General features: G+C 44.8%; 1 protein-coding gene across 5 annotated transcripts in view; it reads left to right on the plus strand.

Annotated features, from left to right (window-relative positions):
- LOC135090608 (LIM domain only protein 3-like) overlaps positions 1 to 13,000 on the plus strand; it is a 104,530-nt gene that overhangs the window by 44,851 nt on the left and 46,679 nt on the right. The window lies entirely within an intron of this gene.

A 13,000-nucleotide genomic window follows, 5' to 3' on the forward strand; every position in this document is an offset into this window, starting at 1 on the left:
AGTATTATTAGTCTTATTTTACCTTCTTTCTTTCTTTTCCGTTGTGCCTTGTCCCTGCGAAAAGATGGGTGGTGCTGGTGGTGGTGCTGGTGGGTGGCGCTGGTGGTTGTGGCGATGATTGTGTTCGTCATCCATATTTAACTTTTTTCATTAACTATAAGACTAACTAGTAACCTTCACTCCTTTTGTTCCTGATTGACTCTCGAGATTGCTTGTGGTGTAGTGCAGGAAACGACCGCCTGAGGGGCACAACCACCACACACACACACACACACCACACACACACACACACACACACACACACACACACACACACACACACACACAACACACACACACACACACACACACTTACAATCCAGCAACCCCCCAAAAAATATAGAAAAGAAAACAAAAAGAAGGTCCTTTCAATCACTAATCCATAAACTAACAAAAAACAAGACAACTCTTAAAAATAAACAAATGAAAAACATCGTACCTTCTGAGAAATCACCGTACTTCTATACCATACCTGGCAAGTGGAGAGTGAAGCATGCAAGGCAGTGAGTAGATGAACATCCCCGAGGCACCCGTGTTGTTTCTCTCACCGTTCCTTTACTCTAACCCAACTTTTCCCTGCCTTTTGTCGTCTTCCGAAGTCCCGCAGCTCACTCAGACGTGCTCGGGCCGTAGTCGTGCCAATATTTGCGACAAGGAGGCTGATGACGAAGGAGAAGGAGAGGCGGAAGAGGGAGGAGGGGGTGCAGGAAGGGTAGGTGGACGAATGGTGATTATAGCAGTGGTGATGGATTGGTGTACGGGGGAAGTGATGAGAGAGGAAGGGGAATCAGTGGAAAATGTATTCTTATGGTCTTCGTATCCAAAGAGGGACGAGTATGCGTTCCATTAAGGGCGGTGGTTATATTAATGTTGCTTTATTAGATGTAGGGAGGCCGTGGGTCGCGTTCAAAAGATGGATACTGACAGGAATGGGGTTAATAAGCATATATTATCAAGCCTTTCTATAACACCCCAATCTTTATGGCACGGAATAGGCGACGTATTGCGAATTTCCAGACTTATTAGACTTATTAGACGGCGTTTGGTAAGGGAGGAATATTTATAACACAAGCACACACACACACACACACACACACACACACACACACACACACACACACACACACACACATACAGACTTTGCAACACTCATATATTACAAACGGAATCAAAGCTTTCATCTTTTCAATCTCTCTCTCTCTCTCTCTCTCTCTCTCTCTCTCTCTCTCTCTCTCTCTCCTTCTCTCTCTCTCTCTCTCTCTCTCTCTCTCTCTCTCTAGTCTAGTCATATTCACATCACTAATTCTTGTACCGACAGAGTGGAATAATTTCTCGCTCCAAAACACGAAAGTAAACTCATATTAACCTTTGTCAGTGAAAGGATTATCCCTCCCAGGCGCGGCGTCTCGCGGGGCCTGCTTTTATGATCAGCAGCATTTGGGTAATAGGCTTTACCTGTGTGTTTTTGAGGCGGGGAGGAGCGTGAGTGCGTCCCAGCTGAGAGAGAACCACGTGATCATCTTGTTCACAATGAAAAGGTAAAAGATGAAGGGTGAGTGGTAACCAACATTTTTTTTTTTTTTCGTTAATGCAAATGTGTTTTCTTTCGGACGGAGGGATTTCTGCACTTTCCTATTTGGTAATGTGTGTGTGTGTGTGTGTGTGTGTGTGTGTGTGTGTGTGGTGTGTGTGTGTGTGTGCGCATAAAAGCATATTAGAGCGGTCAGGTGATGCGTCGTACCTCGCTCTAAATACATTATGGAGCAACGATAGTGTTTTTCAAATGAAGAAAATAACGTATTACCACTTTTCCTTCCGTAATGACGAGTAATCCAGTTTCCGCAAATCATTCCTTTCCTTTCCATCCTCTCTTTCTCTTCATGTTGTAGTTCTAAGCTTCCCCACCTGCTCCACTCCCCTCTTCCACTCTCCCCTCCTCCCCTTCACCTCTCCTACAACCTACACCAATCACCTTCGCTTCCCTAAGTCCTCTCATTACTCATTCGTTCATGCTTCAGTATCGATGCCCTGCTCCTAAGCCTTCTTCCCCTTCCTCTCTCTCTCTCTCTCTCTCTCCTCTCTCTCTCTCTCTCTCTCTCTCTCTCTCTCTCTCTCTCTCTCTCTCTCTCGTCCCCAACATCGTTACCAGAAAGAGGCTGGACTGGCCTCATTTGTCAGAAATAGGATTTTGATAGCTTCGTCCGCGGACCAAGCCGAAACTTGGGGAGAAATGGACTAATTTTCCTGCAGCACTCGGCACCAGGACGCGTTACAGTGTTTTAATGAATACAAATGTCAAGTGCGCTTATCCGGCTTCTCCCCCGACCCCTTATCCTGCACCCCTCCTCTCTCTCCCTCTCTCTCTCTCTCTCTCTCTCTCTCTCTCTCTCTCTCTCTCTCTCTCTCTCTCTCTCTCTCTCTCTCTCTCTCTCTCTCTCTCTCTCTCTCTCTCTCCCTCCTGAGCGGATGAGTCGGGCCCTCTGGTCCCTCCTTGGTCCGTGGCAGTGGCCGTGGTTCCCTCACCAGCGAGAACTGCTGACCGAGGGGTGGTCTGCTATGGGCCATCGTTGCATCTCTACGGGACATGAATTCCTTGCCAGCGCTTCTGCGAATCTCACGAGAAAACCCTATTTTTGTATGCAGGCGAGGGCGGCGACCTTGGGCGGCGGACACAGTTAAGGACAATAACCAATGAAAGGTCACGCAAGGCTCCAGACCCGGGACACGCCGCCGCCTGCCGCCTGGGACACGACCGAGCGTCGCCCAGGAAGGGGACGAATGAATCTCGCCCCGAGATCGACGTGCCCAAGGACGGACTACATGACATCGCGACCAAAACTTAAATTATACTGGAACTCGTACCTAAGCTCGGCAGCAGACAGAGGGAGAGGGAAAGGGCGAGGGAGAGGGAGAGGGACGTCCCGGCGGCGCCACTGCTATTCTAACACCACGGCTTGGCGACACCCCCTGGCTTAGTTTATTAATTAAAAATTCCTATCGATTCCGTTCCTAATAGGAATGGGGGTACAGTGTGTTCTTACTCGGCCAGTCATCTTGGGCCTCACTAAGCGCCACCTCATCTCGCTTACTCGTTTTATCGCCATGTATAAATTTTAGTTTCATTAGCGGGGCAGTGACGTGGAGGCAAGCAGCGGCGGCGACGGGCGGAGGCTGCGGGAGGCGGAGCGGTGAGTCGTCGGGAAGGCAAGGCCGCGGTCAGACGCAGGAAAACGGACGCTGTGTTAATTAGGCAACAGGCGCGTATTCAGTCCCACATATGTCGAGTGGTAGTTTTTGTTAGCCGTTGTCCGATTCCTGGGCCTCGCTGTGTTTTATTAATTGAGGTCTAGTGTGTGCATGTTGATTAATTCTCCTGTGTAAATCATCATAATATGCACCAGCGTTAATTAGAGATATGCATTTATTGTTTGTAATGCTGCAGGTAGGAGGTGAGTGGAGGGAGGCACGGGAGGAGGGAGGAGGAGGGAGGAGCAGGAGAGGCAAGGGGTAACGGAGGTGTAGGAAGAGGAGGAGGCAGCAGCGGTGGAGCCTTCTGCCGTCCAAACACAGGACCCTCGTAAAAAGCTGATAATGAAATTAAATTGATGGGTCAACACGCAAGAGGGTGGTGATAATTGGTCGTTTCCTCCGCCCGTCCAGTGACCGTCAGTGTGTGCGGACATGAAAGAATAATTGGGACTGTTGGTCGAGGGTTGTCAGAAGCTAATTGGCAATCTTTGAATCCTGTGTACCATCTAGACCACAGACTTGTTCAGCTCATTTCAACCTTCCACCACCTACTCAAATTCGTTCCCTGATGAAACCAGTTTTGTCCCTCCGCTCTCGGAAAAATGTCCACCTCGCGGAAGCCTCCTGTCCTTACTGTATCTTCGTGGAAAAACAAAAAACAACAACAACAAAAAAAGCAATAACTACACCCATGATTTTCTCGTTCCGGGATGACAATACTTAACAATAACTACCGCGGAAACTTCCCAATCACATTACTAGGAAAGGAAACTTCATGGAAAACAAATATAACTTACTCAGTGTACATAACTCCTCGTGTCCTTTACCTCCTTACACCCGTGATAATCGCTAACCAACTCGTAATTAATTGAACGGCGGACGAGACTAAACAAAAGAGTGATTAAGACCAGCCATCACTTAGCGAGGTTGTTAGTGTCCCGAGGCCCTCAAGTGGACAAGGGTTAGGCCGGCGACACCCTGACACCCTCCAGCAAGGTGTAGGGTGTGGGTTCCTCACGTCCCCTCCCAGCCCTTGATTATGTGTCACCCTATGTAGATTTATACTCTCTCTCTCTCTCTCTCTCTCTCTCTCTCTCTCTCTCTCTCTCTCTCTCTCTCTCTCTCTCTCTCTCTCTCTTGACATAGCTAAAAATAGTAATGTAAAGTGGCGAAACCGTATGTAGATTTGTATTTCTCTCTCTCTCTCTCTCTCTCTCTCTCTCTCTCTCTCTCTCTCTCTCCTCTCTCTCTCTCTCCTCTCTCTCTCTACATGAAGCAAAAAAAAAAAAAATCAATACGAGGTCGAGACAAATTCATGTTCTACTGAAGAGGAATGTTGAACTGAGAACCTGAGAAGAACCTCCCGACAAGAACTGACAAAGATGCCTCTTGGAACCCTCACACTGGCGACCCTAGAGAGACCAAAGAGAGACGAGAGAGAGAGAGAGAGAGAGAGAGAGAGAGAGATGAGAGAGAGAGAGAGAGAGAGAGAGAGAGAGAGAGAGAGAGAGAGAGAGAGAGATGACTACTTACGAGACTCTCTAGTAAAAAGATAACGGTACCTGCACTTAGAAGCGATCCCGTCAACGCCTTGGCATCCTCTGCGGTCTCAGCTTATGTAGGTCGCTTCTATTCCTCTCATATCGGTGACAAAATATAAAGTGAAGTAATTTTTTCGTCATTTCGTCATATGGTTCCGCGAAACACTCTTTTTCACTTTTCTTACGTATTGCTGCAGAGAGAGAGAGAGAGAGATGCGAGAGAGAGAGAGAGAGAGAGAGAGAGAGAGAGAGAGAGAGAGAGAGGAGAGAGAGAGAGAGAGAATAATATATCTCTCCCAAGGAAAACTGAAAAAGCATTTTACGTTCTCTATCTCGCAGCAAGTAAACAGTAATTACTACAACGACACGCTGCCCAGACTCCTTCCTCCTCCTCCTCCTCCTCCTCCTCCTCCTCCTTCTCCTCCTCCTCTTCCCCCTCCTCCTCCTCCTAAATCACCATCTCCACCACAATTATCACCGCCGCCACCACCACCACCACCACCACCACCATCACCACGACCACCGCCACCACCATCACCACGCGCATCACCAACACCATCTGGCAAGTTATCCCAGCATCAGGCAGCTCTCGCAACACCCAAACTGACATATTCTAATGAGATGGACTTTTGTGTGCGTTTAGAAAATGATGCTCGCTTTATAAAAAGAGAAACCTCCCCTGGCCCCCGCACTCCCCCGTCCTCGCCTAGGCGGGATTAAGCAGCGAGGCGCGTATGGATCACCGCGTCTCACGTTTGTTCGGAGAGTTTCGGCCTTAAGTCTGGAGATGTACCATGCGAGAGGCACCTTAAGCAAACCCAATTATAACAGCAACACTTCCCTTTTGGCACAATGTGAATGAAAAGTATCTACTTCTAAGGAATAGATGTACTAATTAACTCTGTGAGGGCACTTTTCCTCCCTCTCATGGACCTTTCTTCATCTAATGAGGTTGGTCGCTTTTCACGTGGGAACACTCGCCTTTTGTAACATACGAGAGCGGTGAGTCTGAGTGGTGAGGTGCGCGCGGGTATGGTCACAACCTTGCCGGCAGTGGTCGGTGGTGGTGATGGTGGTGGTAGTGGTGACGGTGGTGGTTGCGTGAAGTGTAGGATGAGAGAAGTCAAGAAGGAAGTGAAATTGATATTTTTTTTTTTCTGTTAACTTTTCTTTCGTTCCTGCTCCTCTGTCTGTCTGTTTCCCCGTTTGCTCTCTCTCTCTCTCTCTCTCTCTCTCTCTCTCTCATCTCTCTCTCTCTCTCTCTCTCTCTCTCTCTCTCTCTCTCTCTCTCTCTCTCTCTCTCTCTCCCCATGTCTTCTGTTTCAATTATCTTTGCCTTTTAAACGGAAACATCCCTACCACAATAATAATAATAATACATAATAATAATAATAATAAGAATAATAATAATAATAATAATAATAATGTCGCGTTGCTTAAATTAAACTAAAATACTCCGAGTTCATTGTTTCTTTTTTTCCCCTCTCTCTCGTCCAATTTTAACCCTTTAATGATAATTTTTTGTGTGCGTGTATGATGTGTAATTTTTTTTCATTGTACATCATTTTTTTACGTGTCCATAATTAAGTTACAGTGAATTAATAATGGTGATATTACATACATTATTATCTTGTCTGCATGTGTGTGTGTGTGTGTGTGTGTGTGGTGTGTGTGTGTGTGTGTGTGTGTTCGTTTCCTCTTCCCTGCGCTCCAGATTCTCTCTCTCTCTCTCTCTCTCTCTCTCTCTCTCTCTCTCTCTCTCTCTCTCTCTCTCTCTCTCTCTCTCTCTCTCTCTCTCTCTCTCTCTCTCTCTCTCTCTCTCTCTCTCTCTCCTGTTTCGCTTCCTCCATTACTTCCTCTCGACTCTTTCTCTGCCTCCCTGCCTCTCTCCTTCCTGACCTTCCTATATTTTACCTCCCTACTGCTGTCCCTCCCTCTTTCCTTCCGTCCTCTTTCCCTCCTTTCCTCCCTCGTCTCCCTTGCCTCTCTCTCGCTTTCTCTCTCACTCTCTCCCCTCCCAGGTTAAGCCCCTCAACTGTCCATCCCCTCCCATCGCTGCTCTCTATTCCCTCCCATGAATCTTTCATCATTTCCATTTCCAGCTTTCCAGAATTTTCATTCCCCGGTTGTTTTGTTTTTATATGATCTCCTTCAGCTGAAGAACCGCCGTGTTCATTTATTTTAACAAAGCTTCTCGTCTCTTTCCCATCCGTCCATTTTTGGGCTCAGTTTTCTGCCAAGCGATCACATTGTTCATTTTCATTTCTTCGTGTATTTTTATCAAAGATCCATATAACTTTAAGCCTCAATCTCGGTAATCATTGTATACATTATTTTTTTCCTCCACAGCTGAAGTCACTACCGGGTATACAATTCCTACTCGATGTGCAGTGCTTTTTATCACCGTCATTCCCCTCCCGTTCATTACGTTGCCTTTTGTTGGGTTTCTGTGATCGTGTTCTCTCACTATCTCTCACTCTCCTATCCTCTCGTGCTCGCCCCTTCATCTTCCCCTCATTCCCCTCTGTAGCGCAGGTCTATTACTCCTGTTAGACACCGTTTTAAAGTCATGAATACAGAATCAGGTCAACAAAGAGCTCGGAATTACGGGAGTATACGGCTTGAAAACTTAGGGCCCCCTATGTATTAGGTGAGGCATCCCCGCGCTGCAGTACCCACCAACACGGCGCCTCCAGCCACTCACCATCACTGCTGTAAACTATCCACTGGTACCCATCTCACTGTTCACTATCACTATTTATCATCAATAAAATTCACCATATTCTTAGTTCACTACACAGCAGCTCTCCTTTTCATAGTTTCGTTCATCATATTCTTACCAGCTGTTGCACTATCACTAATATTCACGATCACACATTCATTTTCATCATACTGTTCACTAGCCACTATCACCAGCTTCCTCCCCATACACAAACACCATATTCACCATATTCTTCAAAGCATCTGTTCACTTCTCACTACCACATCACCATTATATTCTTCATAATACTTAAGATACTTGTCGTGTGAAGTATGTTTATCACCACCATCACCACACACATCACAAAGTCACTGTACAGCTCGTGTCATTGCCTGTACTGCACGATCACTATACACATCCATCATTATCATCACCATATCCATTAAACAACATCCCATCATACTTCACCATAACACCACAATCATCAACATCACCACTACTGTTTGTATTTCATCAGGATACAGTAATACTTTCCCTGCACCGCCACCTTCATCACCACCACTAGAGGCGCCACTTGTACAACACACCACCACCAACACCACCACCATCACCACCACCACCACCACCACTTCCATCGTTTTTATTATTTCTATGCACCACCCTTCCTACTTCTGACAGGGCCACCACCTCCCTGCTCCGCCACCACCGCTATGCACCACCACCACCATCACTACCATCGACTCCACCAGCCCTCCTGTCAACCCCACTTAGCACTCTTGTTACTATTGTTCTTTTTTCCTATTGGTTCTATTCTCTAGACTCCTTGTTTGCACTAACGACTTTGCCGCCACCACCACCACCGCCACCGCCGCCGCCGCCGCCGCCAGCTCCGCCGCCCCCTCTTCTCACTACCCTTATTCCTTTCATCCTTGTGTTCGTCTTTCCTGTTCCTCTACTTTCATTACTTTTTCCCATGATGAATATGACTTCCTCTTCTCTTCTTTTGTTACTTCCCTCACTTTGTCTTCTCCCTCATTCCTTCCTTGGCCACCTCCTCCTCCTCCTCCTCCTCCTTCTTCTTCTCCTCCTCTTCCTAAGCCTCCTCTTGTTCCCTTCCTTCACTTTTAACCATTTTAGCATCCGTATCTCTCCTCCTCTTTCTACGTCTCACCAAACACGATTGCTTCCCCTCTCATCGTTCTGTTGGTCGCGTTTCCTCCGTACTTCCTACCCTCTCTCCCCTTCGCTCCTTCCTCTCTTCGTTTGCTTCCTCTCCGCTCCTCCCCCTGGCCGGGCCCGATTACTCGCATTAGACGGTGTTTCAGAGTCATGAATACAGAATCAGGCCGACAAAGCAAAGCCCATTCCGTCTGCTAAACATCTCTCAAATTCGGCTCAAAAGGTATCCATTATTTCGAAGGCGATTTTGATTAGCTTTCCTACTATCTCTCTCTCTCTCTCTCTCTCTCTCTCTCTCTCTCTCTCTCTCTCTCTCTCTCTCTCTCTCTCTCTCTCTCTCTCTCTCTCTCTCTCTCTTCCACACACACACACACTTTCTTAGGAAGGCTGAATGGCTCCCCACTTTCATCTCCTCTCCCAGCCTTTCTTTCAGTCTGTTCCTTCCCACGCTTCCCACCTCCTCCCTCCTCCTCCTGCTCCTCGTCCTCCTCCCTGCGCCTTACATTAGGTAGTGGAGGTATTGGGAGTCGGTAAAGAAGAGAGTAAATTCCCCTAGAATCCCAGTAGCCCAATGGTAATAGGCTCAGACGCTAGGGCCATCAGTGGGAGCTGGAAGACTCGTTTCTGTGATTATGTTTACATACTCCTGTGTTTTCCCCGTCCGTCGATCTCTCTCTCTCTCTCCTCTCTCTCTCTCTCTCTCTCTCTCTCTCTCTCTCTCTCTCTCTCTCTCTCTCTCTCTCTCTCTCTGACCATATTAAGCATGATTACTTTTTTTTTCCATGCAATATTTTTTTTTCTCTTTTCTTCTTGACAGTCTTTTCTTCGATCCCTCTTGACTCTTTTTTTTTCCTCCTCTCATGTGTCTCCCTTCTCCCTACTCTTCCTTTCTCGCCTTCTCCCCTTCCCTCCCTCTCCCTCTCACTCTCTCCAGCATCCAACATTAACAGGACTTTTAGCAGATAATGGAGAGCTGTGATGTGGATCTCCATAAGGAATTAAATGGGCAAAGGAAATCGACAGTGGCATTAGTGTGGTATAGATTTGGAGGCAGAAAAAGAGAGAGAAAGAGAGAGAGAGAGAGAGAGAGAGAGAGAGAGAGAGAGAGTGAGAGAGAGAGAGAGAGAGAGAGAGAGAGAGAGAGAGAGAGATCTTTCTTGATTCTCTGTCTTTATATATTTACTCACTCACCATCCTTCTCTCTTTCTTTCTTTCCTTCATTCATTTTTTTCCGTGCTTTTTCTTTATTTCAGCTTTCTCTTTACTGTCTTTCTCTTTCCCTCTCTTTAACTACCTTCTTCATTCTTTCCTCGCCAACTACTCTGCCTGAATTAAGTTAACTAGTCTTCCTTTACTTTCTCCTTCTTCCCTTCTCTCCTTCCTTCCTTTGTCTCATTGAAATGGCTCTGATCTGAACAAGTGTATTTGTGTGGTACGAAAAAAAGAAATAAATAAAGAGAAAGAGAAAGAAAAAGGTTAGGCCGTTTCCATTTATTTTCCTTTATTTACTCTCTCTCTCTCTCTCTCTCTCTCTCTCTCTCTCCTCTCCTCTCTCTCTCTCTCCTCTCTCTCTCTCTCTCTCTCTCTCTCTCTCTCTCACTAAGTGGATATGTATGTGAACCATGATGCCATTCCATTTGCTTAAAACATTTCTTTGCCTTCTCCCCTCTACTCCCCCACCCTCCCCTCTCCCCTCTCTCTCTCTCTCTCTCTCTCTCTCTCTCTCTCTCTCTCTCTCTCTCTCTCTCTCTCTTGCTGCATCTATACGAGTGTTACATAGTTTTTATCTTTCTAAAATCTCATCCCTTTTAAGTTATCTCCTCTTCCTTTTAATACCTCTCCCTCTCTCTCCTCTCCCCCCTTGCCTTCCTTGTACGTAAGGCAGACAGGTGGGGGCGCCAGGTGTCAGGAAGGGAGAGGGAGTTTCAATATTTTAACACATTCCGATGCAATCACGCTATACGCGCCTCTACCTCCACGGTCTTTTATGGAGTGTACTTGGCTCATTGCTGTATCTCTTACCTACGAGGATTTTTTATGCATGTTATACCTTTCGTGTTTTGCTCATAAGTCATATCTGTAGTGATCATTTAACTTGCTTTGGATGAGATTATTAGCACTAAATTCCTCACATGTTTTTCTTACTATAAGGTTTAAAATTTGTGTAATTTCTTTTCTATTGGATCGCCTTTTACTAACCTAACCTAACCTAACCTTACTAGTGCCTAACCTTACCTAACCTAACCTAACCTAACCTAACTTAACCTAAGCTAACTTAACCTCATTGAAAATAACTAAAGCTTAACTCTAACCTCACTAACCTAACCTTTTTTTTATCATACCTTACCGGAAAATTTTCGAATCAAACTTACTAAGCCCTTGAAAGTCTATATAAAAAACTTACATACACACTCAAAACAGATAAATAAATTGTGAGGTTTGGGAGAATAAATCTGCAAGAGGCTTCGGTTTGGGAGGAAAGTTATTGCAGGATTGAAATACATAGATAATGGAAGTGAGTGGGGAATACATTATTAAAAAGGATCAAATAGGCAACAGGATTTGACTCTCAGACTGGAAAGTGTTAGAAATGGAATCGAATTACTTTAATGTACTATGAGATTGAGTAAGATTCGTCTCCTTTTATTGTGTTGTGCATAGAAAAGTCTCTCTCTCTCTCTCTCTCTCTCTCTCTCTCTCTCTCTCTCTCTCTCTCTCTCTCTCTCTCTCTCTCTCTCTCTCTCTCTCTCTCTAGGGGAACCATGCATTCTTCTTCTTCTGTGGGATTGAGAAAGAAAATTACCTTCAATAAATTACCTTCTGTGTTGGTGTAAATTTAACATAAATTACGTGAGTTTGGCAAAGTTGAGCAACGAGGCTTGTTTCCTTCTTCCCTCCTCCTCCTCTCCCTCCTCCCCCTCTCATCAGTCTAAGTTTCCAGCGACAACAACATCAGCGCTTTATTAACTCTCTTTATTTATCCTTCAGTTCTCATCGTTTATTCTCCCTCGCTTGTTCCTGTTCCATCATCTTCGTTGTTATTTTGATACGTGTCTTGTCCTGTTTCCCATATTACTTCATATATCACCAATTTGTTAGCTTTGTTGTTATTTATGTTTTCGTCATTATGCGTTTCCTTATTTCCTTTTTTTTTTTTTCTTCCTTCCTTTTCTAGTTTTATCATTTCATCGTCATTATTTTTCCTGTATTTTTTTTCTCTCTCTCTCTTTCTCCTTTTCTGTTACATTTCAACCCCTCATTCCCATTCCTTGCTTCCTTTACTTCCTTTTTATTGCCTCTTCCTCTTCCTCCTCCTTTTCACTTCTTTAACTTCCTCTATTTCTTTATTCTTTTTATAGAGGCACGTTTTATCTCTCACTTCCACTTGCCTTTTTATTCCTCTTTCTATCCTTGTACCTTTTCTTCTTTCCGCTTTTTCTCCTCTCCCTCTTCCCGCTCCTCGTGTGACTCCAGTGAGGGCCAAACTATTCTGATGTCGTTAAGGATCATTCGCACATTTATCACTTTATTGCCTTAGCCCTTCATGTCCCGCCCCCCAAACACGCCACTGGAGGAACCTCTCGTTTTCTTTGCTGGGGAATTGTGGTGAGGGTGGACTACGGGATACAGAAACACGATGGTAGTCTTATAAATAGTGGTATTAGATTGTTCCTTTGGTGTAGATGAAAATATATAGAAGTTTTTGAGTGGTGCTCTTGGAATTAAATTAACTACAGAAGTATATTACACTTTTTTTATTTCATTTATTTATTTTTTATTTTTTATTTTACTGTACATAGTAAGAAGTACAGTGGCTATTATATTTGTCTATCTCATCTCAACACCAAATTCTCTTATGTAGATTTTACCACAGAAAAAAAAAAAATAAATCAATCATATGAAAAAATTAAGATAAGTTTAGTACAAGCAGTCTTATTATGGTCTTCCCTTTCTTTCATCATATTCACACGTCATCACCGAAATTTGAAGGCCACTTTTTTTCCGCAGATGTTGAAAATAATGCAACAGAAAATACCCAACAATAGGTCTCCTAATAACACTGATACTTGTTACATTTCTCAAATTTCTTTCCTCGTATCCCCATTCCGTCACTGGAGTCTGAGCAAAATATTTCTCTGTAGATAAAGAAAAGTATTGGAGACAAATATTACACAAGCGCTCAAGAACTGATATCGTGATCAAATTCTTTTCATATTCTCATTTTCTCACAGGACTCTGAACAAAACATATCCACTACACACAAAAAGAATGTTAGAGAAGTGTTAAAATG

This window comes from Scylla paramamosain, chromosome 35 (assembly GCF_035594125.1).
Source record: "Scylla paramamosain isolate STU-SP2022 chromosome 35, ASM3559412v1, whole genome shotgun sequence".
NCBI lineage: Eukaryota > Metazoa > Arthropoda > Malacostraca > Decapoda > Portunidae > Scylla > Scylla paramamosain.